This window comes from Dasypus novemcinctus, chromosome 10 (genome assembly GCF_030445035.2).
Source record: "Dasypus novemcinctus isolate mDasNov1 chromosome 10, mDasNov1.1.hap2, whole genome shotgun sequence".
NCBI lineage: Eukaryota > Metazoa > Chordata > Mammalia > Cingulata > Dasypodidae > Dasypus > Dasypus novemcinctus.
The window spans coordinates 96,887,631-96,902,296 of NC_080682.1; the positions used below are offsets into that span (position 1 = coordinate 96,887,631).

The window sequence follows — 14,666 nt, forward strand, 5'->3', positions numbered from 1 at the left end:
TTATATCAGATCCTGCCAGAGGGCAGAGATACACCTGTCACATGCCTCACTGACATAGTCAAATAAAAATCCTAAATTGATTCTATCAAAGTATTCTGATCAAAGGACCTTCAAATGAATTTAATGCAATCAAAGGGTAACATACCCAAAGGAACAAATTACAAATTAGCTTTTTTTTTTTTTTTTGAGTTTCTGGGCCAGGGATTGGACCCAAGACCTCATATATGGGAACCTGGCGCTCCATCATTGAGCCATATCAGATCTGCTGAGCTAGTTTTTGGTTTTTGCTTGTTTTCTTGCTCTTTTTTGTGTGTTTGTTTTCACCATGCCCTGAGAACTAAACACAGGACCTCCCATGTTAGAAGCAGACACTCAACTGCTTGAGCCACATCTGCTCTCCCAGATTAGTTAAAAAACATTATCATTTCCCTTTTGGAACTCATAAAATAATCTCAAGCTGCCACAAGTGGTGATACTAGTATTGGACAGAATAGATTTTAAATGCAAAACTGTCATAAGAGATGAAGAAGGTAATTATATATCAATAACAGGACCAATTCACCTAGAAGATATAACAATAATAAATATTTATGCATATAACCTAGGCCCCCCAATGTACAAGAGGCAAATTGGTAAAACCAAAGGAAAAAATGAATCTCTCTACTATACAAGTTGGAGATTTCAATACACCACTCTTAGCATTGAATAGAACATCTAAACAGAGGATAAATAATATCATAGGGAGCTGGGAATAACATGATAAATGAATAGACCTGACAGACATTTATAGAGCATTACACCCCAAAACAGTAATATGTACATTTTTTTCAGGTGCTCACAGATCCTTCTCCAGGGTAAACCATGTACTGGGTCACAAGATAGGACTCAGAGATTTTTAAAGAATGATGTTATATAAAGAACTTTTGCTGATCATGATGAAATGCATTTGCATTTCAGCACTTGTGGAAGTAAGAAGTTGAGTTACATCCCAAACAACACATGACAATAATACAGGCATTTTAATTATCCAAACAGTTACTTTTACTGCATGTCTTTATTTCTTTATGCCACATTGAACCACTGTCTAATGTTTCCTTTCAATCTGACAAACTCCCTTGAACCTTGCTTGTAGGGCAGTTCTAGTGGTGAAGAACTCCCTCAGATTTTGTTCACCTGTGAATGTATGAATTTCCCCCAAATTTTGAAGCAAAGTCTAACTGGATAGAAAATTCTTGGCTGGCAGTTCTTTTTTTTTTTTCTTTTCAACACCTTACATATTTCAAAGCACTGTCTTCAATTCTTTCATTGTTAAGTTTCCTTTAATGACTCTTATCTTCCTGAAAGTCAGCTGCAGGCAGATAGGCAATGGCAAATGAGGTTCACTTGAAGATCCTGCCCTGATTGAATGCTTTGCTCACATGCTGAAAGGTCCCCTCTCAGGAAGAGTACTCATAGACCAATGTCTTGTTTCTCTCAGTGCCAGGATCCAGCTTTTGTCATGTGTATGATTCATAATCCACCAACAAATCTGGACTTGGAGGAAAAGCAAATTCCTGGCCTTGGAGAACTGATTATCCAGAAATAGAACTACTATTGTCGGTTCCCAAGTGGATGACACTGGCAATGACATTTTTATGGAGTCTGGGTGAACTCTTCTGGGAAATGGTTCTCAGAATACCACAAGCACCAGCCATTCTTATCAATATGCTCTCCAAAAATACGGCAATGCCATGGAAAGTGTGTCTTATTGGGAATACCTGTGCTTTAATTCATCCAACACAGAGGGGGAATTAAGGGGTCTTTGACCTTTGGCTCAGTAGCCAGTGCATGCTCACATTCATCCATCTCCTCCTCAGAAGCAGGGGTAGCCATCTTCTCTCCTCTTTCTGCTCAGCCAGAGAATTCTGCTTCTCCTCCCATGGCCTTTCCATTTCCATGAGGTGTCCTTTTTAAGGCTGACTTTATGCAAATTTCTTAACATCAAACTCAGTGGGCCTCACAGAGTTTCATCTCCCTCAAACACTTCCCAGAACTGGGACTGGTTAATGCAAGTGAGGAACCAGCCATTGGTATTGGGGAAGTCCTAGGAAAAAGGAGGTTCAAGAACCTGTTTGTAGAGCCAACACAAGGTGCAGACAACTGTGATATCATCCTGTGTCTCACATTTACCCACCAAATAAGTTCTTGTCTTCAAGTGAGCTTCTGGCAGCCCCAGAATTTACCTTACTTCTAATTTTGTGTTGTCTGTGGTCTTCTTCTTGTGGTGCTTGGTTCACAAGGTTGGGAACACCCAGGTACTGGCTTGGGGTACTATGTCACAGTCAGTAAAGCTCACTCACTCCAGCACCTGGGCTGCTGCCACTAGATTACTTTCATGAAGATCCTTATTGTTCACATAGTAGGCAATGGCAGTGTTCTCAAACACACAGACTCCATTTCCTGTTAGGTCTTCTGTGGGCTTCTTGGATACTCATATTCATATTTTTTGCTCATTTGGAGAAATGTTCTGTCATTATGAATCTGAATATTCCTTCAGTCACTTTTTCTCTTTCTTCTCCATTCAGACTGTCAAAATGCATACATTTGTTTGGTGTCTCTGAGATATCTTAGACTATTCTCAGTTTTTATAATTCTTTTCCTTTCTGCTCCTCAGCTTGACTCATTTTAAGTGTGTTGCCTTTATTCTTTCTTCTGCCAGCTCCTACCTGCTCTTGAAACCCTACTGGTAATTTTTCATTTCAGCTATTTGGGGCTTCAACTCTCATAGTTCTGTTAGGGTCTTTTTTGAAAAATTCTCTTTACTGAGATTCTCATATTGTTCATTCATTGTTTTCTTGATATCTGTTAGTTCTTTCTCTATATTTCCCTTCATCTCCTTGAACATTATTAATATTTTTAGAGGCTTTGTTTAATATGTCCACATTCTGGAATTTTTTCCTCTTCCTTTGCATTGGTCATAATTCCCTTCTTCTTTCTTTATAGTGTATGCTGTTTGCACACTAATATTTTAATATTGTAAGTTGTTACCTCCAGGATTTATTCCCTGAGTTGTCTTCTCTTTTTCAAATTTCCTAACCAATTGGTGATAAGACAAAGATTTTCTTGAGCTTCTGCCTTCCTTCAGGATAGTCTGCACAAAGCGAATACAGTATGTAGGGTATTCCTTATCTTTCTGATCCTGATTCTTGCCCTTGTTATTTTCTTCTTAGTTGTTTTGTAGTTCCCCTATTTACAAGAATTTGATTGTTCTCTCCTTTTTCCATGAGACAGACCTTTCAATCCCTGGATTATAAAGCCAGCAAGACTTTGCCCCAAAGATTTTTCTTGTATTCTTTCTCATACTTCTTTTTTTTCTATAGCTATTTATGCCTGATGGGTAAATTCTGGGATAAAGTCTTCATCAGTGATGATTTTCCCAAGTCAGTCTTTCCCAGCCAAAACAGGGCCAGGAACCTATGAAGGGGCACATACCAGCTCCAATATGACCTGCTTTCTCAGGACTATGGGGAACAGTTAGATGAGGGACTATTGTTTGCGGGCAGGCCAAGAAATCTCTGCTTTGGGCAGCCATGAAAGAAGCTCTCAGTACCTTTCCTGATCTCCTTTCCAGGTCAGATAAATGGATTAGATTTCAAAACATTTCAAAGTATCTCTCAATCACCTTTAGGGGAAAAATAGGTTCATAGTGCATTGGTCTACTTAATGTACAGAGAATGGACTCCTTCCAAGACCATTACATGTAGCAGCAGTCAACAGAAGCTCTGAAATATTGAATAAAGTGAGCATGCTCATTTTATTGTGCTTCACTTTATTGCATTCACTGATACTGCATTTTTCACAAGTTTCACGGCAACCCTACATCTAGCATCGATCACCACCATTTTTCCAACAGCATGTACTCCTTTTGTGCCTCTATATTATATATTCATAATTCTCACATTATTTCAAACTTTTAAATTATTTTTATATAATTATGGTGTTTGGGATCAGTGACCTTTAATGTTACTCTTGTAATTGTTTTGGGGTGTCATGTATCATGCCTATACAAGGCAGTGAGCTTAAATGATGAATGTTGTGTGTGTTCTGACTGTTCCACTGGCATACCATTTCTCCATCTCTCTACCTCTATCCAGGCCTCTCTAGTCCCTGAAACACAAAGATATTGAGCTTAGGTTAATTACTATCCCTACAATGGCCTCTAAGTGTTAAAGTGAAAGAAAAGTCACAGGTCCCTCACTTTAAATCCAAAGTTAGAAATAATTACTATTAGTTAGAAAGGCATGTCAAAAGTCAAGATAGGTGAAAAGCTAGAGCTCTTGACCCAAACAGTTAGCCAAGTTGTGAATGCAAAGGAAAATTCTTGTGGAAATGAAATAATGCTAGTCTAGAAATGATAAGTGAAAATCTTTATTGCTGATATGAAGAAGGTTTTAGTGGTCTAGATAGAAGATCAAACCACATACACACCCTCAAGCCACAGCCTAATCCAGAATAAACACATATTTTGCAAATATGCAAAAATTCTTAAAACTCAACATTTAATAAGCCACCAGTCCAATTATAAACTGGACAATGTGCTAAATAGACACTTTACAAGAGAAGATAAACATGGCGAAAATGCATAGAACTAGCTATTCATATCCAACAGAATGAAATAGGGCCTGTACCTCATACCTTATACAAATATTAATTCAAAATGGATCAAAGACCTAAATATAAGAGCTAGAACCCTAAAGCCCCCAAATGAAGCATCTTTAATATTTGCAGTAGGAGGTAGTTTCTTAGAACTTATTCCCAAAGCACAATTAAGAAAAGAATAAAATAGATAAATGGGAGCTCTTAAAAATTTAATATTTGTATACTCAAAGGACTTTGTTAAGAAGGTGAAAAGACAACCTACTCAATGAGAGAAATTATTTGGAAAACACTTATCCGATAAGTTTAATATCCAGGATGTATAAAGAGATCCTACAATTCAATGATAAAAATACAAGCAACCCAATTCAAAAAGTGGCAAAAACATTGACTAGATATTTTTCCAAAAAAGAAATACAAATGGTTAAAAGCACATGAATTTTGGATGAAGGAGAACAATCAAAGTTTTACTGCAGCAATAGCAGGACAAGTCTGTGATGAAAGTGAGTGTCACTGAGTGTACATTTTGGATATAATGTAAAGACATGGGACTGTATAACACAGTGAACCATGTGCTGAAGATGGATTTTGAATGACAGTACTGAGAGTGTTTACTCATGAACATATGAGAGGTATAATACTAACATAGTGTTAATAATGGGTGTATGGGACAAAATATACCAAGTTTACCCTATGGTTCATAGAGTGATAATGTTCTTCCAAAACAAGGAGGCCATGGTCATGTCATTTAACTAATCTGTACTCATTTATTTATCTTTCTGAACTCTAGAGAAAAACTGAGTGTGTTTTTAGGATTAAGTAAGATAAATGTGCCTGGAAAGAGTATTTTTATTTTTTATTTTTTAAAGATTTATTTCTCTCCACTCCCCCCCACCCCCCACCCCGGTTGTCTGTTCCCTGTGTCTCTTTGCTGCGTCTTCTTCTTTGTCTGCTTCTGTTGTCAGTGGCATGGGAATCTGTGTTTCTTTTTGTTGCATTGTCTTGTTGTGTCAGTTCTCCGTGTATGTGGCACCATTCCTGGGCAGGCTGCACTTTCTTTCGCGCTGGCTACTCTCCTTACGGGGCGCACCCCAGCGTGGCACAGTACTCCTTGCGTGCATCAGCACTGTGCATGGGCCAGCTCCACACTGGTCAAGGAGGCCTGGGGTTTGAACCACAGACCTCCCATGTGGTAAACGGACGCCCTAACCACTGGACCAAATTCGCTTCCCTGGACAGAGAATTTTAAATTAATGCATCCATAAATATGTTAAGCTGTCTTTGTCTGTTATTTTACTTTTTTAAAGTTGAAATAAAGTTTACTTAAAAACAGGAAAAGATATCAATATCACTAGCTATTAGGGAAATGAAAATCAATACACAATAAGATATTATTTTACCCCTGCTAGAATCATCACAATTTTTTTAAAGAAAACTACAAGCTTCGGAGAGGATGTGGAGAACTAGAAATTCTTATTCACTCCTGATGGAAATGTAAAATTGTACATCACTGCAAAAGACTGGAATTTCCTCAAGAAGCTAAATTTAGAACTGTTGTATAATCCTGAAATTCCAGTACTACGTAAATACTCAGAAGAACTGAAAGCATGTTCACAGGCAAACTTCTGTACACTTATGTTCATAGAGGAATTATTCACATTTTCCAAGAAAAAACCCCACAACTTCTATCAACTGATGAATGCATAAACAATACGTGGCATAAACATGTTCTGGAATACTATTCTGCTATAAGAATAAATGAAATTTTGATGCATGCAACAACATGGATGAACCTTGAGAACATTATGTTGGGTGTAATAAGTCAGACACATGACATATATTGTATGTTCTCACTAATAAGAACTAAACTTAATGAGCAAACTCAGAGAGTTAATATCTAGCATATATGTTACTTGAAGAGAGAATGAGGGTAGAAAATGTAGAGCTGATGCTTAATTTGTATAGAATTTGTGAAAGGTAAGTTTGTAAATGTTTGGAAGCAGTAAGGAGTGATGGTATCATATTAGAGTGGGTGTAATAAACAGCACCAACCTGTAGGTGTGATTGGTTGAAAAGGGAAATTTTTTTTTTTATTTTTTTTTTATTGACTTTGTAATAATATTACATTAAAAATATATATGTGAGGTCCCATTCAACCCCACCTCCCCACCCCCCACCCCCCCTCTCCCCCCCCCAACAACACTCGTTCCCATCATCATGACACATCCATTGGATTTGGTAAGTACATCTTTGGGCACCTCTGCACCTCATAGACAATGGTTCACATCATGGCCCATACTCTCCTCCATTGAAAAGGGAAATTTTGAGTCATGTATATTGCTACGAAAACTAGAGGATGAAATATGGAACTGTGAAATATAATGGTCCCTGTTGTGGAGAATAAGTGTTGCCAATAGTACAAATATTGGAATATTCTTTCATAAATGATAACAAATGTACATTACTACTACAATACATTAATAATAGGGTAGCAAATTGAAAAAATACACTCAAAGCAAGCTATGCATTGTCAGATTGTATTGTATGGCAATATAAGAATATTCTTCCATCAATTTTCAAAAAAAACCCCACATTTTATTAAGTGAAAGACACCAGAAACAAAGTAAAACACTTTGTATGATGACTCCAGTGATATAAAATGTAAATATAAATAAATTTATAGAGATGGAAATAGATTGCCAGTGATGTATGGTAGGGGAAGGATAGAGCAATTAAGATATGACTGCTAATGGGTAGATGGTTTTTCTTTTTGGAGTAATGAAAATGTTCTAAAATTGATTATGGTGACGAAAGTACAATTTTATGATTATACTAAAAAGCATTGACTATAAAAAAATGAAATAAAACCACTCCCAGATAAAGCACAGATAAGGATAGTGCCTCTAATAGACCTGCCCTACAAGAAATGGTAAAGGGAATCAATCTTACAGGCTGAAGGTAAAGGACAATAGATAGTAACTTGAAGTCATACAATAAGAAAGAAGTCCAGTAAAGGGAAATCCATAGGGAAATAATCAAGCCAGTATTATTGTATGTTTGATGTATGTTTGTATGTTTGATTAAAATATAAATGAATAAAACAATAATTATAAGTTCATGTTAACACATATTATAAACATGTAATTTGTGACAATAACATAATAAAAAGGGACAGAGCTGTGTAAAAGTAGAATTTTGAATTCTATTAAAGCAAAGTTGGCATCAATTTATGATATTAATTTTAATACAAAATTGGAATAAAGGAAAAGAAGAGGGAATTAAATGACAAACTGTAAAAGTCAAAGTTAGAATCAATATTGGAGAAATTGAGAAAACATATAGAAAACATAAAGAAAAATAGAAAAAATGGCAGGTAAGTTCTTATCAGTCCTATTTTATCAGTGATTACATGGACTATAAATGGATTAAATTCAGCAATTAAAGTACAGAGACTGACAGAATGAAGTTTTTTAAATGGTCCTATTCTATGCTATCTACAAGAAACTCAATTTAGAACAAGACAGATAGGTTTAAAGGAAAAGTATGGAAGTGATAGTCCATGCAAATAATAACCAAAGAGAATTTTGTGGCTATTCTAGTAGCAGACTTAATAGAATTTAAGTCAGAAATTGCTATGAGACACATTAGGTCATTACATTTTGATTAAAGGGTCAATCTACAAAGAAGATATAACAATTCTAAACATATGGAAAAAAACAACAGAGCCCGAAAATATATAAAACAATTATTGGCAAATTTGGAGAAAGAAACAAGCAATTATATAATAATATTCAGAGATTGCAATATCTCAATTTCAATAATGGATTAAAAAAAAATGAAAGATCACTAAGCAAGTAGAGAGTTTAAAACACACATCATGCCAACCAGACCTGACAGACATAGAGAACACTCCACTGAAAAGAGCATGGTACACATTTTACTTATGTGCATATGGAATATTGTCTAGAAGAAACTAAATGTTAGGCCACAAAACAAGTTTCTACTAAGTGTAGAGGAATAAAATATTTCAAAGTATTCTCCCAAAAAATTGAAGCTATAAACCAAGAAGAGTAGAAAAATTGGGAATTTGACAAATATGTAGAAATTAAACATGCTAAAAATTTCATCAGAGAGAAATCTAAAGGAAATTTAAAAATATTGTGAAATGAATGAAATTGAAACACAGCATACCAAAACTTATGGGATACAATAACGGCAGTAATATGAGGAAAATTTGTAGCTACAGATGCCTTTAGTAAAAACAAAGAAAGGTATCAAGTTTATAATCCAGCATTATTCCTTAAAAAAACTGGTAAAAAGAATGACAAAACAAAACCAAATGCAGTAGGAGGAAGGATATAATAAAGATTATATTAGATATAAATAAAATAGAGAATAAACAAAACAAGAGAGAGAATCAATGAAACCAAAAGTTGCTTCTTTGAAAATATCAATAAAACTGACAAACCTTTATTTAGCCTGAATATATGAAAAAATGAGAGAAAAAGAAAATATCAAAAATCATAAATGAAAGTGTGAACATTGCTGTTGACCTTACATCTCGAAAAACATTTTGATAATAATATGACCAATTGAATTCATATGATTAAAATATAAATGAACAATAATTATAAGTTTTAGATTTCTAAACGATGCTGGGAGAAATATACCAAATATACCAGAAATGGGTTGGCTTTTATAATGGAAATTTATTAGGTTAAAAACTTACAGTTCTGAGGCCATGAAAATATCCAAATCAAGGCATCATTGGAGATGCCATCTTAGCTTAGATTGGCTTTTGGCAATGCCAATCTCCAGAGCATGGTAACATCATGTGTGAAATGTGAATATGGGGAAAATTGCCTATATATAAGTCCATTTTTCTTTAAAACTGAACTAGTATATGTTAATATTGCAAGATGTTAATATCAGACCAAAAAAAATATATGCTAAGTGAAAGAAACCTAACACAAAGTACTACTATTGTATGATTCCATTTATATAAAAAATAAATATAAATTTAATTATAAAGATGAAATTATATTACTGGTTATGTAAGGCTGGGAAAGGATAGAGGGATTGAGAGGTGATTGCTAAGGGGTGTGGGTATTTTTTTTGAGTAATGAGAAAGTTCTAAATTTTTTTTGTGGTGAAGAACACACAACATTGTGATTATACTAAAAGCCATCAATTATACACTTTTAATAGAGTGTATGGTATGTGAATATATCTCAAGAAAACGCTTAAAAATAAATAAATAAATGTGCAAGAATAGGCAGAAATAGCAGCTATGTATGGCAGAAGATGTATAGAGAGATTGAGTGGTGAAGAATTTTCTTGTTTTTCTGTTTTTTCTTTATTATTATTATTCTTACTGAAATAATGAAAATGTTATAATAATGATTGAGGTGATGAATGTACAACAGTGTAATTATACCAAATACCATAGATTGTACACTTTGGATGAATTGTACATTTTATTCATATTTATCAATAAAATTGATTTTTTTTTTTCCAAATGGTAGCTCTACTGGTCTTTGCCTTCTCTTTCAAACTCACTTTTTCTTTCAGCTCAGCTGCAGACAATCAGGCACATTCATCTTTCTACTCTATCTGGGCCTCACTGCTGGTTTTGAATTTGGCTGCTCTTTCTGTGACTTTCCTCTCTCCTGGTTTCCACTCTGAGCTCCTGGGTTTGTTTTCTCTATCTCAACAGGTTTTTCTCTGTGTCTGCAGCTTATTAATTCTTATTAATTAATAACCCAGAGTTATTAAGACCCACTCTGGGTCACACAATCAAATCAAAGGTCCTTAACTGAAGTGATCTAATCGAAAGTTATCTGATCAAAAGATTCCCTAACTGAATCTAATCAAAAGGTGCCAGCTATGGTGGGTTTATAGGCATTGGAATGGATTCACTTTTAAAACAAATTTCTGAGGTCCAAAAGACTCAAACTATCATGCCAAATAATTAGATAACTTAGATGAAATAGACAGATTTCCAGAAACACAAGTTATAAAAAGTGATCGAAGAATAAACAGAAAAATCTAAATAGCCTATAACAAGTAAATATATTGAATAACTGATTAAAAAAAAATCTCTCCAAAGAAAGAAAAATCCAGAGCAAGATGGTTTCACTGGTGAATTCTAACAAACATTGAAGATGAAATAAAAGCAATCCTTTTTTAAGTTTTCCAAAAACGGTGTGCTTTGTAAGTCCTTCTGTGGGGTCTTATACAAAAAATCTTACCCAAAAGTATAATGACACCACAAGAAAATAATACTAAAGACCAATATCCCCTCTGAATATAGATACAAAAATCAAATGCCACAAAAATGGAAGGTATTGGTGGAAGTGTACAGCACGGTAATTCTACACATTACGCATGATTATTTTGTAAGTTCAAAACTACTATAATAAAAAAGAAATCTTCATCAGAATATGAGCAAATTGAAGACAAGAGCATATTAAACATATTAAAAGGATTGTTCACCATGACCAAATGGAATTTATCCCAGAATATGTTAGGATCAGGATCGTTATATCCATTTAATATATCATATTGTCTTATAAACACTGCAAGCTATAATTGTTAGCATTTTCTTGTTGATTTATCTTGTGCCAGACATGCTTTGAAATAACCAATGTAGGCATTTCAGCCTCATTTCATTGGTAAGGAACCTTAGATTGATAAAGGAAATAATTTAATCAACATCAAATGGATAATGAACAGCAGGGTATAGCTTTATTCCCTAGTTTCTAAATATTGTGAAATTCCCCATATACTATGGTTGGTCAAGTTAGCCTAACCCAGATCACAGAGAAGAAATCTGAATATGAGATTTTACCTCATCTCCCTCAACTCAAATTCCATTCCTTGCACAGAGGAAATCCAGCAACATTTTCCTTGCTTATTTGGAGCCCCCTTAATTTCTCTCAACATAGTAATTTGCTTGCTTATGACTAATTGTCTTAAGTTTGCAATCTCCTTTTTATGCAAAACAAAAATTTTTTTAAGAAATAAAATTCTCCTTTCTAGAATTGCTTAAATGATTTTTTCCTAGAACCAGGCTGCACAAGCACGTGAACACACACTCACATACACACATGTGCAAATATATTTTCATCCCCAGGGATATATTCTTACAATTTATCTATTTAATTCCTCTTGTTTCTTTTTAGAGTAGTTTCGTGTCTCATAGAATACTTCGCAAGGCGCCAAAGAAAAAAATAAAGAAGTGAGGTACAGCAAATGGGGAGTACATATATAAAGTACTTATCACTTCCTTTTGAATCCTTCCAGGTCTCTTGCCTCTCTTAAAATATAGGCTCCTGGTGGTGTGAATTTGACTTCAGTGTTTATGGGAATATAAACAATAGAAAATCTGCACAATATCAAAATTGCCTCAAAAAGTGCTGGTTCTTAACATTTCCAGTTTCTGTAAAGAGTATGGCACATGTATTAAGCACAGTAAAGAGATGTACATAGAATCATATGGACTTTCAGCTTATTTGCACTATGTTCCTATTTCTTGGTCTATCAAATATGTAGTTATAAACTAACCGATTTTTATTTGAAATGATAAAGGATTTTTAAGAAAACCTTTTATATACCCCAAATAACCAGGGAATAACATCATTCATAATAACTATTATACTAAATTAAATTGATAATTTGTGTAACTATTAACAATTAAACGTTAAGATCAATGAAAAAAAGGAGTTTCCCTTACTTACAATCTTAGCACATAACTTAGTTTATATGGTAGTACCCTGTGACTGTATATCCAACTAAAATGTTGATTTGAATTGAATAGATCTGATGAAGTATACTGAAATCATTTGGCGATAATTGACTGCTAAATATTGTGTACCTTCTGGCCTCCATTATGAATATGGTTAGATATGATAGAAATCGCAGCAATGTCTTTTCTAATGCACTAGGCAAGGTTGATAACCATTCAGTGAACGAAAGGCACTCAAATGTCATAAGAATTACTACATAAGGAGAGTTTGAATATGCTTCATTATGGAGAGAACAAGGAATCTAAATGTTTTAAAGTTTAAGAGCCTAGAATATAGATCTTTAATCATCAGATTATAAAGCTATGTAAGGCATGTTCATTGGATCTTGAAAGGTAAATAGTTAAGGAACAATTAAATAGGCTACATGTCATATAACGAAAAGGATAGATATTAAAGTAGGATTACTTAAAAAGGGGTGAGCAATAATGTACAAATAAAAAAATAATCAAAACTTCTTTGGAAGTCAGGCAGAGTGTACTCACAATGGTGCAGAAAAGGAGAGTGAAAGTTAGATTTTCTCATAGCTTCTTGCTCTTCTAAAACTTTTTAATCCAATTAGGATATATATTAAGGCTTATGTTTTATGCAGTGACATATTCAGACATTTATGTAAACTGGAATTTTTCAGTACACTGTATGAGAGTCAGGGTGATGATGTTCAAATAATTTTTTTTAGCAGTCTAATGAGATCCTCACTTGGAGAGTAACCTGACTTCTATTAGGGAAATGTGTCAGCTGAACTTGGATAAAAGACAATATAAATTATATATTTTGGTTGGAAAAGTTTCTTAAGACAGAAATATCTGAAACATCTATCCATTAAATTAGGCACTAGGTAAAGAAACCCCACAATCTATAAATACAAATTTTCAAATTATAATTCACACCAACAAAGAGTGTTTAATTCAGATGCTTTGGAAAACTAAAAATTTTAAGGAACCTATCCCATATCTTTTCGGTCCTCATCCCATAGGTAATTGGGTTCATAGGACCAGAACATAAATATTGGCCACAAATATGTGAACGTGGGGTGCCACATTGTGCCCAAAACTGTGGATGAGAAATGAGAAGAAACCTGGAGTATACGAAACTAAGATGTTTGAGACATGGAAGATACAAGTGCCCAAGATTTTGAGTCAAGCATCCTTGCATGGCAGGTGGAAGACAGCATGGAATATAAAGACATAGGAAATAATGATCAATATGAAATCTATCCCACCAGTAAGAAAGGCAACAATTAGACTGTAGGATCTGCGAATTCTCGTCTCTGCACAGGCAGTCTTGTTGAGTGCCATGAACTCACAGTATGTGTGGGAAATAATATTGGTTCTGCAATAGGGAAGCCAATGTAGCAAGAAGGGGTGAGGACTGAGAAGTGCAGTACCCTGGAGTACAATGGCTAGACCTATTCCTCCAATTTACTGTGTATGTCAGAATAGCTGAATATCTTAATGGGTTACAAATGGCTACATAATGATCAAAAGCCATGGCTAAGAAGAATCCAGACTCGATGGCAGAACAAGAACAAATCAGGAAAACTTGAGTGAAGCAGGCTTCAACACAAATCTCTCCATCATGGAACCAGAAGAGCCTGAGAAGTTTTGGTATAGCTGTAGTGCTTACAGTAAGGTCTGCCACAGACATCATGCAGAGGAAAAGGTATATTGACTCATGGAGACTGGGGACTGTCTGAAGGGAACAGTTTCCTACAAGGGCCAGAAGGCAGACCACACAAAAGAGGATGGAGATCCAGATGTGCTCAGCCTCCAACCCAGGGATGCCAATGAGAATGAAGGTTGAAGGATGGATATTCGTCTCATTGTATGCTGACGTAACATATGTTAGATTGTTTAGATTTTCTTGCAAGTATTTTTTGCAAAAGCAACAACATATTAATTTTTACATTTTTCAATCACTGCTCATTAAAGAAAGCTGAAAAGCAGTGAATAATAATTAGATATTAATAATGCATGTAAATATTTAGATGGAAATTTCATCTGATGCAGTGCAGAATATTATTTCAGAGTCATACTGCCTCTTAAATGTTACCACCTAAATAAATATATAGATTACCTTTTAATGAGAAGTGTAATAATTATTTTATTCTCCTTTTTCAGATGCATTTAGCTGCTTAGCTGTTTGAATCTCTATTTACATAAAAAAATAATTAATTTTGGCAATATTTTACCATGGACATTTTTTTCCTTTATGTGCATTTAAAAT

At 34.6% G+C, this 14,666-nt stretch overlaps 1 pseudogene; it reads right to left on the bottom strand.

Moving 5' to 3' along the window:
• Positions 1-1,379: 1,379 nt before the first annotated feature.
• Positions 1,380-14,087, bottom strand: LOC111761055 (elongation factor 1-gamma-like; annotated as a pseudogene).
• Between the last annotated feature and the right edge of the window lie 579 nt (positions 14,088-14,666).